Below are 16,621 nucleotides of genomic sequence, written 5' to 3' on the forward strand. Positions count from 1 at the left end.
ATCTGGGGCATAATGCGATTGTACCACCCCACATCAAAAAGGGTGGGAAAGGCTTAATCCCAAAACCAAGCCCCAGGCTACAAGGATTCTGCCTGCCTTTAGCCCACCCCAACACACATTAATATCACCTGGGCGACGGCCTCCTCATGGGCAGCGCCATCTTTAACAAAGTGAGCATAATATATTTTATCTGCCCAACAATCCACCCCTATGCTCACTTTACTACCCACAGTCTACACCACTGGCATCCCTGTGCAAGGAAACTAGGCACATTACACAAATTCCAACATGACAAATCATACAGTTTCAACAATCACAAAGGTACACTTCACCAGTCTCTGAGCACTTTGCCCAACGCGCAAAATGTCCTTGGCCTTGTTTCTAGCCATGGGAAAAGCTTCCTGGGGCAGGGGAGTGCTTCCAGCAAAGCCACCCCCCACTCCCATCAGGGTATTTCACATTGTCCAAAATCCATAAGTCCATCCAACAAAGGAGCCAATGCCCACTCCGGTCATAGTCCAGGAAATCAGTCCACGCACATGGGGCGTCAGCCACCCCCCTCGTTCCTGCCATCCTGGCAGGTCTTACACTGTCCCAAAGAGGAGCACGTGGCAATGGCAGTCAGCATTTCCATCTCTGCTCCGGAGAGCATGTCCAGGCCTATGTCCCAAAATTGCAGACCTACCAGGGCCGTAGTAGGTGCTCCTTCCAGCTGGGCTCTCATCTTATGGAGACTGATGATTGCAACTCCAGCCCGATTCTCCTCATCCTCCAAAGAGGAACTGAAAACACCAGCTCCCACTGCCGGGCTTGCAGCCCCGGGCTTGGCCTCAGCCCCGGCCTCAGCTTCAGCCTTAACCTCAGTTCTGGCCTCCTGCCATTGCTGGCTCTCCACAACATCCAGGGCAATCTGCAACTCATGAACCTGTGATTACTCCTCCAGCAGTTGCTGTATTTCCAAGCGAATCTCACGAACCTGGTCGGTCTCCTCTGGTGCTTGCTTAAGCTCCAGGGTCAGCATCTCTTTCTCCCACATTTGATCCAGCTCCTTCCACTGCTCGGTTTGCAGTTCCTAGGCAGCCTCTTCCACAGAGCTCTTCATTTCCTCACGCATGGGTGTAAAAGTCAGCCAGCCTATAGTCCCTAAAAGGACAACCATGGGGAACCATAACACCAGCCAGTCCTCTATTCCACCACTCAAAGGTGGTAGTGGCTTCTTGCCAATCTGTATCAAATCCTGCCACAGACTACGCCAAATGTAAAGCCAGTAGCCAGGGCCACCATCACAGCAACCTGGCCCATGCAGGTTCGCATTGGATTCGGACAGTCAGTAAAGGAACAATGGAGCCAAAAACTGGTGGGCCATAATCTTTAATCCTAGCTTGTACCCGGCGGGCAAGTAAAAACACACACTGGGCTCCAAAACCCACTCACATTCAGTGCTCACAAAGCTACTGACTTATCCTACTTTCCTAGCATCAAAGGTTTCTAGCTCACCAGACTTATTCACCTCTGTTCCCCATCTCCTTCCTTCTCCCTGCACAAACTCTGCACTAACTGGCTTCTCACTCAACACTCCGCCATCTTGGCTGCTTCTCCTGGCCTCTTCCACGTGGCCTTTCTCTGCTCTCTGCTCTCTCTGCTCTCTCATGCTAATCTCAGGAACCAAGAGTGCAAGCTCCTGTTCTGCCCCTATTTTATAGTGTAGAAATCCAAACCTTTAATCCAATATACAAAATAGGGAAGTCTCTAATACAAAGTCACTTATCTGGGGCATGATGGGATTGTATCACCCCACATCAAAAAGGGTGGGAAAGGCTTAATCCCAAAACCAAGCCCCAGGCTACAAGGATTCTGCCTGCCTTTAGCCCACCCCCAACACACATTAATATCACCTGGGCGACAGCCTCCTCATGGGCAGCGCCATCTTTAACAAAGTGAGCATAATATATTTTATCTGTCCAACAGCCCCTTGATTCCTCAGTGTAAACCCTGCCCTATCCCTCGGAGCTGACACCTCTGTTGGTCTCAGCCCGCTTGCTCTCAGGTACTTTTAAAATAAATTTTCCTCTTTGAACACACTAGCCTTGTGTTTTCAGTTCAGCCCACAGTTTCTGCCTTTCAATAAGAACCTCCCATAATGCTGAGTGAAGTAAAATCATGGAAGAAAATGGACCCAGTAGAGAAGATTTCTTAATTTCTTTTTTGTCTGTAGCTTTATAACAATGCAAATGAAATTCTTAAGAATAACCTGACATTACTTGAAACACAACTATTTTATTGGGTTATCTTTTATTATTTTGCCCTTGATTCTTTAGCCATTCTAGTAAAGAGTATAGTAGAGTGGCATTTTAGCTTGACTTGGAGACATCTGGTTCCTATCTACATTTTCCATATTATGTCAACCATTTCCCAGCACACCTCAAGTCAGTGTTCCACACCTTCAGGATGTATATTCTTACTCCATTTGTTCATTGCCCAAGAGAATCCCCATTAGTAATGACTTCCCAAGTAAGATATTTCACAAAACAAGAAAAAATGGTCACACATACATACAAAAAAATAGTCATGAGTCTTTTAACTGATACTTTTGTTAAGGGACAGGGACCAGCTCCAGAGTGTGTCTGCTTCGAGTCAATCTGTAGTGTGGTGGTTCTTAATTTCATGCAGAAAAGATTTCACAACTCCAGTCCAGGTGATTTTGAAAGTACATTTATTAAAGCTGGAGACAGTAAAACAAGGAAGGGTCTAAGATAGAAGAAGCAACAGGAGAGAGCCTAGGCGGGGCTACTCTGGCACTCTAGAAATATTACAGGAAAGAAACGAGCCTAGGCAGGGTTGGTTTCAGCTCACTGGAGAGTCAGAGAAGATTTGACCTTGGGAACCATTTCAGAGGGGTTAGCACAGAACGAGCTGCCACAGCCCATTTCTCCCTGGCTGCAAGTTTGGTGGGGTCCCTTAGAATTTAGGAGATGCACACCTGTGGGAGAAGGAGAGGGGAAAGGCCCGGGTGTGCTAACAGGAGGGAGAGCATGTTCTGGGTCCTTTGTCTTGAGGGTTTTAAAGGCTGGGAATTTAGGGGAGGTCTTAAGGGAGGGTCTCCATGGAATATCCATCAGCTTTATGATGATACACAAAAATAGGATTTATTCCCTTAACTTCATTTGTCCTTGGCTGTGGTTAGCATAGGTCACTAATTGGATTTCTGCTACTTCCCTAAGTAGGGTGATTAAAGCTATTTACCTTCTGGTTGGGGAAGAGAAGTATAAACCATTTACTCTTAAGTGTCTTAAGATAGAGAAGATAGGGTTTTGCTATTTACTAGATGGCTGTAAACTGCTTGGCTATTTAACTGTCTATGTCCATGTTCTGCTTGCCCTGGCTTACTAGCCTGTTTTAATTAATTTCTAGGAATAGATTCTATAATTTCTCAGACAAATGTTTGGACAAGTATACTAATTATAACATAGCATATAACAACAAAAAAATGAATCAGCCTGTGTGGTAGGCACTTAGGCATGAGCAGAGCAAGGACAATGGGCCAGGTACAGAAGATCAAAGCAAGGATGATAGGCCAGGTCTCAGTTGTGTTGTAGCTGTAGGCCCACAGAAAACAGCAAAACCAGACAAGTGACTGCACAGCTGACTTCAGGATCAGCTTCATTGATTAAGGACACCCTGTCCTGGTGCTGACCAACCAGTAACGATCACGACTCTGAAAGAACACTCCTGGAAAGTTGATAAAGGCCTTGGCCAGTTGCTCAGTGGTAGAGCATTGGTCTGTCATGTGGATGTCCCAGATTTGATTCCCGGTAAGGGCACATAGGAGAAGCACCCATCTGCCTCTCCACCCTTCCCCTCTCATTTCTATCTCTCTCTTCCCCTCCCACAGCCAAGGATCCATTGGAGCAAAGTTGGCCCAGGCACTGAGGATGGCTCCATGGCCTCCACTTCAGGTACTAGAATGGCTCTGGTTGCAACAGAGCAACAGCCCAGATGGGCAGAGCATCGCCCCTGATGGGCATGCTGTGTGGATTCCGGTTGAGTGCATGCGGGAGTCTGTCTGACTGCCTCCTCGCTCCTCACTTCAGAAAAATACAAAAAAAAAAAATTTAAATATATTTTATATATATATATGTATATGTATCAAGATTTGGGAGAGGGGGCCTGACCTGTGGTGGCGCAGTGGATAAAGCATCTACCTGAAAATGCTGAGGTCACCAGTTCAAAACCCTGGGCTTGCCTGGTCAAGGCACATATGGGAGTTGATGCTTCCAGTTCCTCCCCCCTTCTCTCTCTCTCTCTGTCTCTCTTCTCTCTCCCTCTCTGTCTCTCTCTCTCTCCTCTCTAAAAATGAATAAATAAAATTAAAAAAAAAAGATTTGGGAGAGGGGATGAGGTAAAAACATGTTTTAGAAATATATTGTTTAGTACTTGAGCTTATTACAAAGTATTGGAATACATATTTAAAAACACAAAATACCTTTGTGTAAGAATTTTTTTTTTTTTTTTCTGAAGCTGGAAATGGGGAGAGACAGTCAGACAGACTCCCGCATGTGCCCGACCGAGATCCACCCGGCACGCCCACCAGGGGCGACGCTCTGCCGACCAGGGGGAGACGCTCTGCCACTCTGGGGCGTCGCTCTGTCGCGACCAGAGCCACTCTAGTGCCTGGGGCAGAGACCAAGGAGCCATCCCCAGCACCAGGACCCTCTTTGCTCCAATGGAGCCTCGGCTGCGGGAGGGGAAGAGAGAGACAGAGAGGAAGGAGAGGGGGAGGGGTGGAGAAGCAGATGGGTGCTTCTCCTGTGTGCCCTGGCCAGGAATCGAACCCAGGACTTCTGCACGCCAGGCCGACGCTCCACCACTGAGCCAACCGGCCAAGGCTGTGTAAGAATTCTTTATTATTCACATTTTATACTGATTGAAAATGAACTTTAAAGTTAATTGATGATCCCACCTCTGTCTCTATTCTATTCCTCAGTTCAAACTGTTCATTGGATTCCTCAAATGAGTGAGGTCATATGATATTTTTCTTTCTCTACCTGGCTTATTTCACTTAACATAATAGTTTCTAGGACCATCCATGTTGTTGCAAAAGGTAAGATTTCCTTCTTTTTCATGGCCCCATAGTATTCCATTGTGTATATGTACCAAGGGTTTTTAATCCACTCATCCACTGACGGACACTTGGGCTGTTTCCAGATCTTTGCTATTGTGAACAATGCTGCCATAAACATGGGGGTGCATTTCTTCTTTTGAATCAGTGATGTGGTATTCTTGGGATATATTCCTAATAATGGGATGACTTGATCAAAAGGCAGTTCCATTTTTAATTTTTTGAGGAATCTCCACACTGTTTTCCACAGTGGCTGCACGAGTCTGCATTCCCACAAGCAATGCAGGAGGGTTCCCTTTTCTCCACATCCTCGCCAGCACTTATGTGTTGTTTTGTTAATGAGCACCATTCTGACTGGTGTGAGGTGATATCTCATTGTGGTTTTAATTTGCATTTCTCTAATGACTAGTGATGTTGAACAGTTTTTCATCTGCCTATTGGCCATCTGTATGTCCTCTTTGGAGAAGTGTCTATTCATTTTTTTTCTTTTTTTGCCCATTTTTGATTGGATTGTTTATCTTCCTGGTGTTGAGTTTTACAAGTTCTTTATAAATTTTGGTTATTAACCCCTTACCAGACGTATTGTCGAATATGTTCTCCCATTGTGTGGGTTGTATTTTTATTTTGTTCATATTGTCTTTAGCTGTGCAAAAGCTTTTTAGTTTGATATAGTCCCATTTGTTCATCCTGTCCTTTATTTCACTTGCCCGTGGAGATAAATGAGCAAATATATCGCTGTGAGAGATGTCGGAGAGCTTACTGCCTATGTTTTCTCCTAAGATGCTTATGGTTTCCCGACTTACATTTAAGTCTTTTATCTATTTTGAGTTTATTTTTGTGAATAGTGTAAGTTGGCTGTCTAGTTTCCTTTTTTTTGCAGATAGCTGTCCAATATTCCCAACACCATTTGTTAAAGAGACTGTCTTTACTCCATTGTATGCTCTTACCTTCTTTGTCAAATATCAATTGCCCAAAAGGGTTCTGGGTTCTTTGTTCTGTTCCATTCAAACGGACCAGAGGGAAAGTGAACAGAGGGAAAGGGGATGAGAGGATGGAATCAGAGAAAAGAAAGAGATTGGTGAAATTATCAATATATATACATAACACAGTGTTATAGACAGCAGAAAAGTAAATTCTGGAGGGAAAGGGGGAGGGCGTTGGGGGAAAGGGGGCAAGGGAGATGTTGAGGGGAACATGGGGGTGGGGGGATGTATTAGGTGAGACACTTGAATCTATGTAAACACAATTTAAATCAATAAAAAATAATAAAAATAGCTTAATAAACACTGAAAAGCATAAAGTTAATTGATGAGAACTAGTGAAGTTTTCATGGGCAAAAAGTATGTAATCTATATAGATTGCCTAACATTGGGCATCAAATGATAATAATTTTATTTTTTTTAAAAATTGTGGTCCCTTGAAATGGGCAGCATACAGTGGGACCCAAAGGACAGTGTCACTTATTGATGAGTGTTAGGTTTTTAAAATTAATTTCTGAGCCTCTTCAAAAAATTCAATTTTATCTCTGAGCTAGAAGTTTGGAGCAAAAAAGGTAATTTCAGAAAAATTAATACACAGTTTTGTTTTTCAAAAAATTCAGAATTCTGAATCTAAAGAAAGTAATAAAACTAGTAATGCGTCTATTTGAGTTTTGTTTTAAAACTGAGAGTTTGAATTAATCCCTACAGGGTTAATGCTGTTCTTGGTTAAAAAACAAATAGATGAGATCATTTTGTAAAATATCTTTCTTTTCATAAAGTGTTCAGTATAAGCTTGAACGATCATGTTCATAAAGCTAGATTCCCAACTGGGATGAAAATGGAGATTTTCATCACTATATTAAAAACTTGTCTTGGTTCACCCTATAGCTAGCTCCTTTAAATTAAAAAAAAAAAAAATACAGTCCTTTTACTGAGTTTCGCTAACACCAGTAAAGCTCATGCAACACCCACTTGTGCTCTCCTTTGGGTGGCTAACTGATCCTCTCAAGGTCATGTGGGGATAGAGCTAAGGAACAAGAGGAAAACCTGAGGTTGGCTTGTGACTACTAAAAATCACACTGGACTCTTTGTGCAAGGTCCCTCAGTCATTGATCTCCAAATTAAAAATAGCTCACAAGTCACCTTGGGTCCTTTTGGCTTGTGAGGGCATGGAAACACGAAGGCTGAGGCAGAGAGGGGCGTATTCTGGGTAAAACCAAGAGCCTTTCCTCATCTAGTAATAAAGAGCACAGAATAGTAACCAATAGCCATGCCTCTTATAGATGGCCATTAAAGTGAACTCTGTCTTGGGTTAGGCTGTCTGTGTGTAGGAAGATTTCTTTCATTGGCCATGCACAGGCCTTTGTGGGACCAAGGCAGTTGGAAGGGAGATGATCGGGACCAAAGCAAGACTGAAAGGTTAGGTAGTATGCAGTTCAGCTTGCCCTTGTGCCTTTGTGCACAGACTCCAGAACACAATACTTTGATGTAGTGTTAAAAAAATATATATATATAGATATATAGATATATAGATATAGATAGATTTATATAGATATAGATATATATATGCACAATACAATACTACTCAATCATTAAAAATGTGAAATATTGCCATTTGCGGCAATATAGATGGATCTTGAGAGCATGATGCTAAGTAAAATAAGTCAGAGAAAAGAACAAAAACTTCATGATTTTGTTCATGTGGGTAATATTAAAGAAAGTAAACAAAAGAAACTTATAGATACAGACAATAGAATGATGGTTAGCAGAGGGTGAAGGAGGTGGGAGGAAGGTGAAATAGGTAATGAGGGTCAGATATATAGTAACAAAAGGAAACTAGACTTCCAGTGGTGAGTGCACAATAGAGTATACAGATATAGAATTATAATGTTGTAAACCTGAAAACTGTATACTGTTACTAACCAATGTTACCCAAATAAATTTAAGTTTAAAATGAACTTAAAGTTAAAAACTTGTAACAATGTACGATGACAGATGTTAACTAGAAGATTTATGTTGATCATTTCATAATATAAACAAATATTGAAGCATGTTGTACATATATCATGTTATATGTCAATTATATCTCAATAACAAATGACAAACAAAAAATAATGAGACCCTGGCCAGACAGCTCAGTTGGTTGGAGTGTCCTCCCAATACACCAAGGTTGCAGGTTCAGTCTCCGATCAGGGCACATACAAGATTCAACCAATTGCCCCTGGCCGGTTGGCTCAGTGGTAGAGTGTCGGCCTAGCGTGCAGAAGTCCCGGGTTCAATTCCCGGCCAGGGCACACAGGAGAAGCGCCCATCTGCTTCTCCACCCCTCCCCCTCTCCTTCCTCTCTGTCTCTCTCTTCCCCTCCAGCAGTCGAGGCTCCATTGGAGCAAAAGATGGCCCCGGGCGCTGGGGATGGCTCCTTGGCCTCTGCCCCAGGCGCTAGAGTGGCTCTGGTCGCGACAAAGCGACGCCCAGGAAGGGCAAAGCATCGCCCCCTGGTGGGCAGAGCGTCGCCCCCTGGTGGGCGTGCCGGGTGGATCCCGGTCGGTCGCATGCGGGAGTCTGTCTGTCTCTCTCCGTTTCCAGCTTCAGAAAAAAAAAAAAAAAGATTCAACCAATGAATGCATAAATAAGTGGAACCAACAAAATCAATGTTTTTTTCTCTTTCTCTCCCTTCCTCTCTCTCTCTAAAATAAATAAATAAATAAAATATTTTTAAAAAGAATGAATTGGTTATAAATAAAAATTCTCAGAAACTGGCTAAAAATGAATATTCTTTGGTGAACCATAGCTTTTGTAACTTTAAAAGTAAAATATATCTCATGGTGCACAAAACAAGTCCTGTTTTCTACGGATTTAGCAAGTTAAGTAGTGACCCATCAGGCTGAGATCGGGAGTCCTTGCACTCCTTCAGAGCTCCAGTCCTTAGTGGTTTGTTGGTTTGTTCATGAGGTCAGTTAGCTCTTTGGAAAATTATGTCAGCCTGGGTATGGCAGCCATCTCCCAAGAGTCAGTTTCATCTTTGATCCCTGAGTGAACAAACACAGCTTGACCCAAACTCTGTGTTTCTTTCTGATTCTTACAAGCATCTTGTCCTAACATCCCTGTGCCACTAAAGGCTAAAAAATGTTGAGGCAAAGGCAACCAGACTTCTATACCCCACTGACCAGGCAAAACCGCAGGCTGAGTGCAGACTTATCTTGCCAAGCAAACCCTCAAAGCATCCATAATCTTTTTTTTTTTTTAATTTTTTTATTTATTCATTTTAGAGAAGAGAGAGATGGAGAGAGAGAGAGAGAGAGAGAGAGAGAGAGAGAGAGAGAGAAGGGGGAAGCAGGAAGCATCGACTCCCATATGTGCCTTGACCAGGCAGGCCCAGGGTTTTGAACCAAGAACCTCAGCGTTCCAGGTTGACGCTTTATCCACTGCGCCACCACAGGTCAGGCATTTCATCCATAATCTTGTTGCACATGAAATTGCTAGATATATGATCTACTTGTGAAGTCTCAGATCTCTGACTTCAGGTAGCTTTCTTTTAAAAATGAAAAGGAGGTGTGGGAGTTGACTGGCACCAAAACTAATCAAGACTACTAAGCCTCAGCATTTCTAAAATTCCGGGACTAGGGTTTATTTCTGGACTCAGCCCAGCTCAGCAGTGAGAAGGCATTTCCAGAACTGACTCTAGGCATTGGCCAAAGGATGGTGTGTACCTGTCTATTACCAACAAAACTGACTGCACTCTGATTTCTTGCCCAAGAGTCTCTCAGCAGGTCCAAGATCAAGAAGTTACCAAAAAAAAGGATCTCAACCAGGAATAGGCTAGATTCAGGGATGCTCTGGAGACAGACCCAGACATGCTCCCTAAACAGCACAGTGGAATAGTCCTCAGTTGTTTCTCCTGGGGCCTGCTTATCCCCTGTACGGAGGAATATGTTCAGAACTATGTTGTGTACTTACTTTGGTGCCTGTAGCTGTTGAGTTGCTTTTGTGGTATTTCTCACTGTCTCCTCTATATCACATAAGGAAAACTTTTGAAAGCCAATAGGGCTTTAAAAGAGAGAGAGAGAGAGAAAGAGAGAGAGATTATTATGCTAAGAGTATTAAACTTAAAAATCGAACAATGGCAAGCAAAGATATATGAATGAAATTAGGCACCCCAACTAAAACTCCAGTATTTTTTCAGGCAAAACTTCCTAAGCATTTTCTTTGTGAATAAGATCCAGCTCATACCCTTAAACTAGGGCACCTCTCTTTATGCTGTGAGGAGAAAGGTATAACACCCCTTTAGCAGACATGAGTTGCCTAGCCAGAGTCAGTCACTTCCTTGAATGAGTGAATGATGATTAATCTTTTCCTGATACAATCTGGCAAGGAATCTCGCTTTTTATAAGCAATACTGCCTATTGCTTCTTGGCCTTTTGGCTAAGATCAAGTGTAGTATAAGCAATACTGCCTATAAAATATTCTGTTTGCCCTCCAGAATCCATCTGCCCCAGTGTACAGGATTGTCTCAGACAGTTAAACACTTGCTCTCATGCAAAGCAGTGCACTGTTCATGGGTTTTCTTAAGTCTTTCTCACTGCAGTCTTGGGGTGATGCATAAATTGTCCCTGAGCTCCCTGGTCAGTTGTCATTCTTCCTCCGTGATAGTATGGTACCTCAGCTACCACCTTCAAACAGTCATTCCTTTGGGTAAAGGCATTATCATCTTAAAGAGTTCCCTGAGGCAGGATAGCAGAATGGAAAGTGTCCTGACTTTGAAGTCGGGCAGATCTGAGTCCCAATGCAAACTGCTACTTACCAGCTGTGCAATTGTGGCAAGTCACTTAACCTCCTCGAGCCTTAGATTGGCCCATGTAAAAACCCAACAACTTTATAGGACTCTTATAAGGTAGCATTCATTTAGGCAAGTATAGAGAGTACTAAACACATGCCCAACACCCAAAATAGTATAGGTCCCAATAAACTATAAAGGTGACTATGGTTATCAAATCCAAGCACTTCCAGAAACAAAATTATTAGTACCTTGACATAAATGGACTACTCAGCTTACTTTGTAAAGATATCCAGCTAGCTCAAAAGTAACTAGAGAATAAAGTGGGAGGTAAAAAGAACTATTGATACGTCACAGAATCTTAGAAAGAATATAAAAAGAATCTTAGAAAAGAAGGGTAGAAGAACCAAAGGCAAGCTTTATCACCTTTATAGTCTGCCCTGCCCCTTGGACTCATATTACATCCTATAATAGCTAGAGACAACAACTTAGTGAGATTGCTGCCTAACATCATACAGTTAATTGAGCAAGAACTGGAATAAGAACCCATATACCGTATTTCCAGCCCTGGGCTCTTTTCACCAAATGATGAGTGTACCTATCCACTGGTGAAAGTGTCAGTGGTGTCAGCAAAAAACACTAGATCAGGAATCAAAAATCTCCTTTCCAATAGGAAGAAGCATGTGGAAAATTCCTGAGAATAATAAAATGTTCTATATCTTGTTTGGTGTGTTGACTATAATTACACAGATATGTGTACATTGTCAAAATGCATCAACTGGACATTTCTGTTCTGTGTACTTTACTGTATGCAAATTATACCTCAGTTAAATTAGTTAATAAAAATATATACTTTTCAGCCGCAGCTCTGAAAACAATGAGCTAGACAATCTTAGTCAAGCCAGTTTACCTCTCTGGGCCTCAACTTTCTTGTCTCTAGAATGAAGAGTTATAATTAAACAAAGAATAAAGTCCCTTCCAGCTCAAACTATGCTATGATAAACAAGACCTATTCCTTTTATTTCATCCCCTATTTTATGCCCACTGAAGTCAGCAGCAGGGTCAGAGAAATGGGCACATAATTTAGTGGGAGTGGGCAGTTATAGTACGTACAAGGGATTCAGTGTCTTTCTATTGCATCAGTAAATTTTCAGTCACAGTTTAAAGAACATGATTGGTTTTTCACAGGGATCCAGCAATGCACCATGATTGAGCTGTGGGATGAAGATGATCTGGCCCCAGAGAATTTGTATCTGCCACCAGAGATAACAACTTTCACATGCAAACCAGAAAGAATGTTTCCTGGACAATGGGGATGACTGACAGATATTAAACAGGAGGAAATGGAAGGCTCTGCCAAGTTTCATGATAAAATGCTATTTCTCATGGTAAGGTCAAGCTGTCTCTAGTGTAGCTACTGCTTTTAAAACACAAAAGGAACATGGAAGATTCAACAGAATGCATCAAGCTTTGTAGAGAGTATGTGGTCAAAGGCCACTTGTTTCATTTATAAATAAAATTTAATTTATAGCAATAAAAATCAAGGATAAATTTGGAATTTGCTGATGAATTAAAAGCTGAGAAACATCAGTAAGGAAATCTCTAAAAGTTTAATCCCAAAGCCCTTTGGATGTAAAATGTCCACAGATGTTTGCAAGATCACATATGTAAAAGAAAGTTTAAACTGGACTGTCATAGATAAGCATTATGCCAGGAGCAAGGGCTGGCATTCCTCTAATATATTAATAAGTATTTAAAAGGTGAAATATATTCATTGATACTAAATATTATAGTTTCAAAGACTAAGATTCTTAAAATAAAATTTAACATGGACAAGTCATAAGAATTAGTGCATTTACCTATTCAGACAAAACAAATAAAAGTCATTTTAGTTTCAGTTGCATTAAAAATGTGAGTACCATTTATTTCTCATTTTGAATCCTTAGAGAATGACTCTGTAATGGTTAGTTTTATCTGTCAACTTGACTAGACCACAGGGTGCTCAGATGTTTGATTAAACATTATTAGGGGGCTTGGCCTGTGGTAGCACAGTGGACAGACCATCGACCTGGAATGCTGAGGTCTCCAGTTTAAAATCCCAGGCTTGCCTGGTCAAGACACATATGACCAGCAACTAATGAACAGCTAAAGTGAAGCAACTATTTCTCATCCCCCATCCCATAAAATCAATAAATAAAATTTTAAAAAAGAAAAACATTATGGGTGTATCTGTGAAAGTGTTTCTGGATAAGATTAACATTTAAATTGGTAAACTGAGTAAAGCAAATTGCCTTCCCCAATGTGGGTGGGTCTTATTCATTCTGTTGAAGGCTCAGATACAACAAAAGGTTCAATAAGGGCCTTGACTAGGTAGCTACGTTGGTTAGGGTGTCAACCCAATACACCAAGGTTGTAATTTTTTTATTTATTGATTTTAGTGAGAGAGAAAGGGAAAGGGAGAGAGACAGGAGAGACAAGAACATCAATCCGTTCCTATACGTGCCCCGACCGGAGATTGAACTGACAACCTCTGTACTACGAGGATGATGTTCTAACCAATGGAGCTATCTGTCCAGGGCAAGGTTGTGATTTCGATCCCTGACAGAGCACATACAAGAATCAACCAATGAATGACAATAAATCGATGTTTCTCTCTCTCTCTCTCCCCCCCCATTCCTCTCTCTCTCGAAAATCAATAAACTTAATAAATGCTTTTTAAGGCTGAGTAAGAAAGAATTTACTCTCCCTGCCTGACTTTGTTCAAGCTGGGACATCCAGCGCCAGCCTGTAGACTCTGACTCAGCCGACAGCTTTCACCTTTGGCTCTCGTGTTCTCAGGCATTTGGCCCTGAATTGGAACTAGAGCATTAGCTCTTCCGGGACTCCAGCTTGCTATCTGCAAATCTTGTTACTTTTCACTAGCTATAATCATGTCAGCCAATTCCTTATAATAAATCTCTTCATATATATGTTATGTATATATACACACACAGAGAGAACCAATAGTGTGTGTGGGTGTGTATGTGTGTGTGAGTGAGTGTGTATCTTGTTTCTCTGGAGAACCCTGACTAATACAGACCCCCTCGAATGATTCATCAATTGATTCATGAGAACATCATTCAACATTTCAGGGATTAGATATCAAAATGTACATTGAACATGGTTTTTGATCCAGCAATTGTCCTTCTAGGAAATTATTCTACAGAAATACTTGGACATGTGTGCAAAGAGTTAAGTATGAGGATCAAAGCCCCTATACTGCACAATGTCAGGTTGGGAGGCACCATTTCTAATCAATTGTACCCCTGGCGCAGGACAAAAATGTTCACTGTTATGTTGTTTGAAATGGCAAATGACTCAGAACAAAGCAAATTTCCACCACTAGAAAATAAATAAATTATGTTACATCTACATGGTAGGGTACTATAAAATATGCCTTCATTGAAAAAATATGAGGTCAATCTATGTGCTGTGATAAGAAAAAATTTCCAAGACCTTTGAAAGGCAGGAGTAAGAGCAGAACAGTGTGTAGGGAATGTTCCCATGTGTGTGTATACATATGTGTATACACACACAATAAAATTTCTGGAAGGGCACATAAATTGTAAATCCTAGTTCTGCTAGAAAGTGAGACTGATGGTCAGAGTGACAAAGAGTTCTACTTTTTGTTGTATACTTTTTTTTTTGAAAGAGAGAGACAGGAAGGGAAAGATAAAAGGAAGAGAGATGAGAATCCTCAACTCGCAGTTGCTTTAATTTAGTTGTTCATTGATTGCTTCTCATATGTGCCTTGATGGAGGGCTCAAGCCAAATCAGTGACCCCTTGCTCAAGTCAGTAACCTTGGGCTGAAAGCAGCAACCTTGTGAGGACATCAGTGATCCCATGTTCAAGCCAGCACACCCATGCTTAAGCTGGTGACCCCATGCTCAAGGTGTCAAACCCACATTCAAGTGCTCAAGCCATCGAGCCTGCACTCTAGCTAGTGACCTTGAACTGGGGCCCTCAGCATTCTGGGTCAATGCTCTACCCACTGTGCCACCACCAATCAGGCTATATCATTTTTTTAAAGACTTTATTTATTTATTCATTTTAGAGAGGAGAGAGAGAGAGAGAAAGAGAGAGAGAGAGAGAAGGGAGGAGCAGGAAGCATCAACTCCCATATGTGCCTTGACCAGGCAAGCCCAGGGTTTTGAACAGCGACCTCAGCATTCCAGGTCAATGCTTTATTCACTGCGCCATCACAGGTCAGGCAGGCTATATCATTTTTAATGTAAAGAGAAAACTAGACTAACAGAAAATTTCATCCATTCATTCAATAATTAAGGATCACATACTACACAACATGCTGAGTACTTCCCAAGCTGACGTGCTAAATTGTCCAGTAAAATTCTCTCACTTGTTGGTGTAGTTGTTTGTATGGCCAGTAGGCACAGCCACCATCACAGCCACCTGGCCTGTGCAGGTTCGCACTTGATTCGATCAGACAGTAATGAAACAACGGTGCCAAGAACTAGTGGGCCATTACCTTTAATCCTAGTTCACATCCAGCAGGTGAGAAATACACATAGTGGGAAAACACTTCCCTTTCCATTCAGGGCTCCCAAAGCCACTGACTTATCCGAGTTTCCTAGAATCAAAGATTTGTACCTCACCAGCCTATTCACCTCTGTTCCCCATCTCCTTCTCTCTGCACAAACTGGTTTCTTCTTCAGCACTCCATCATTTTGGCTGCTTCTCCTCTGCAATGCTAATTTCAGGAACTGAGAGAGAGAGAGCTCCCTAGTCTGCCCCTGTTTAATTTTTTTTTAATTTATTTATTCATTTTTAGAGAGGAGAGAGACAGAGGAGAGAGAGACAGAGAGAGAGAAGGGGGGAGGAGCTGGAAGCATCAACTCCCATATGTGCCTTGACCAGGCAAGCCCAGGGTTTCGAACCGGCGACCTCAGCATTTCCAGGTCGACGCTTTATCCACTGCGCCACCACAGGTCAGGCTGCCCCTTTTTATAGTGTAGAAATCAAAACCTTTATGCCAATATACAAATAAGGAAATTTCTGATACAAAGTCACTTATCTAAGGCATAAATGGGATTCCTCATAAGAGTGTACCACTGCACATCATGCAACAGTCAAGGGTGTGGGGAAAAGCTTAGTTTTGAAAAGATCTTAGTATTAAAAGAGCAGGAAAGGCTTAGTCTTAAAATTAAGCCTTAGGCTATAACAACCCTGCCTGCTTACAGCCTGTCCCCCACATCCAAGGCAAACTATAAGTGAGCAAACATATACATCATATTTACAAACTTATTTGACTGACATTGTTCCAGTAGTATAGTTAGTTCTTACAGTCAATCTATTTAGATCAGAAATTTTGCGATCTGTGCATCATATTCATATAGCCCTGATATACCTCATACAGTGAAGTAGTCATTCTATAAATACTCCCAGAAGGATGGACGCACAGGTGTGTATGTGTGCACCTGATGTGTGTGTGCATATGTGTGCATGTTCACATATGTTTCTGGGTTACAGTATGACTGACATTCACTTAGACAGCCTTATACAATGTCTTCATTCACAGCAGATGAGATGGGTGTGTAAAAGGTCCCTATAACATGTAAAATCTTAGTAATGACCAGAGTCATCTTATAGAACTCAGCGTGGGCTACCTCTTCTGTTGTTGCTTCCTCTCCTCCACCCCAAAACCTCCAGGCTGGCTGTAGTTCAGGGGATGGCTGGGTCCCTACCTTTTT

At 42.0% G+C, this 16,621-nt stretch overlaps 1 pseudogene; it reads left to right on the plus strand.

Moving 5' to 3' along the window:
* The first annotated feature begins 10,501 nt into the window (after nucleotides 1-10,501).
* LOC136396290 (U2 spliceosomal RNA) lies at nucleotides 10,502-10,709 on the plus strand (annotated as a pseudogene).
* The last annotated feature ends 5,912 nt before the right edge of the window (nucleotides 10,710-16,621 follow it).

This window comes from Saccopteryx leptura, chromosome 2, assembly GCF_036850995.1.
Source record: "Saccopteryx leptura isolate mSacLep1 chromosome 2, mSacLep1_pri_phased_curated, whole genome shotgun sequence".
NCBI lineage: Eukaryota > Metazoa > Chordata > Mammalia > Chiroptera > Emballonuridae > Saccopteryx > Saccopteryx leptura.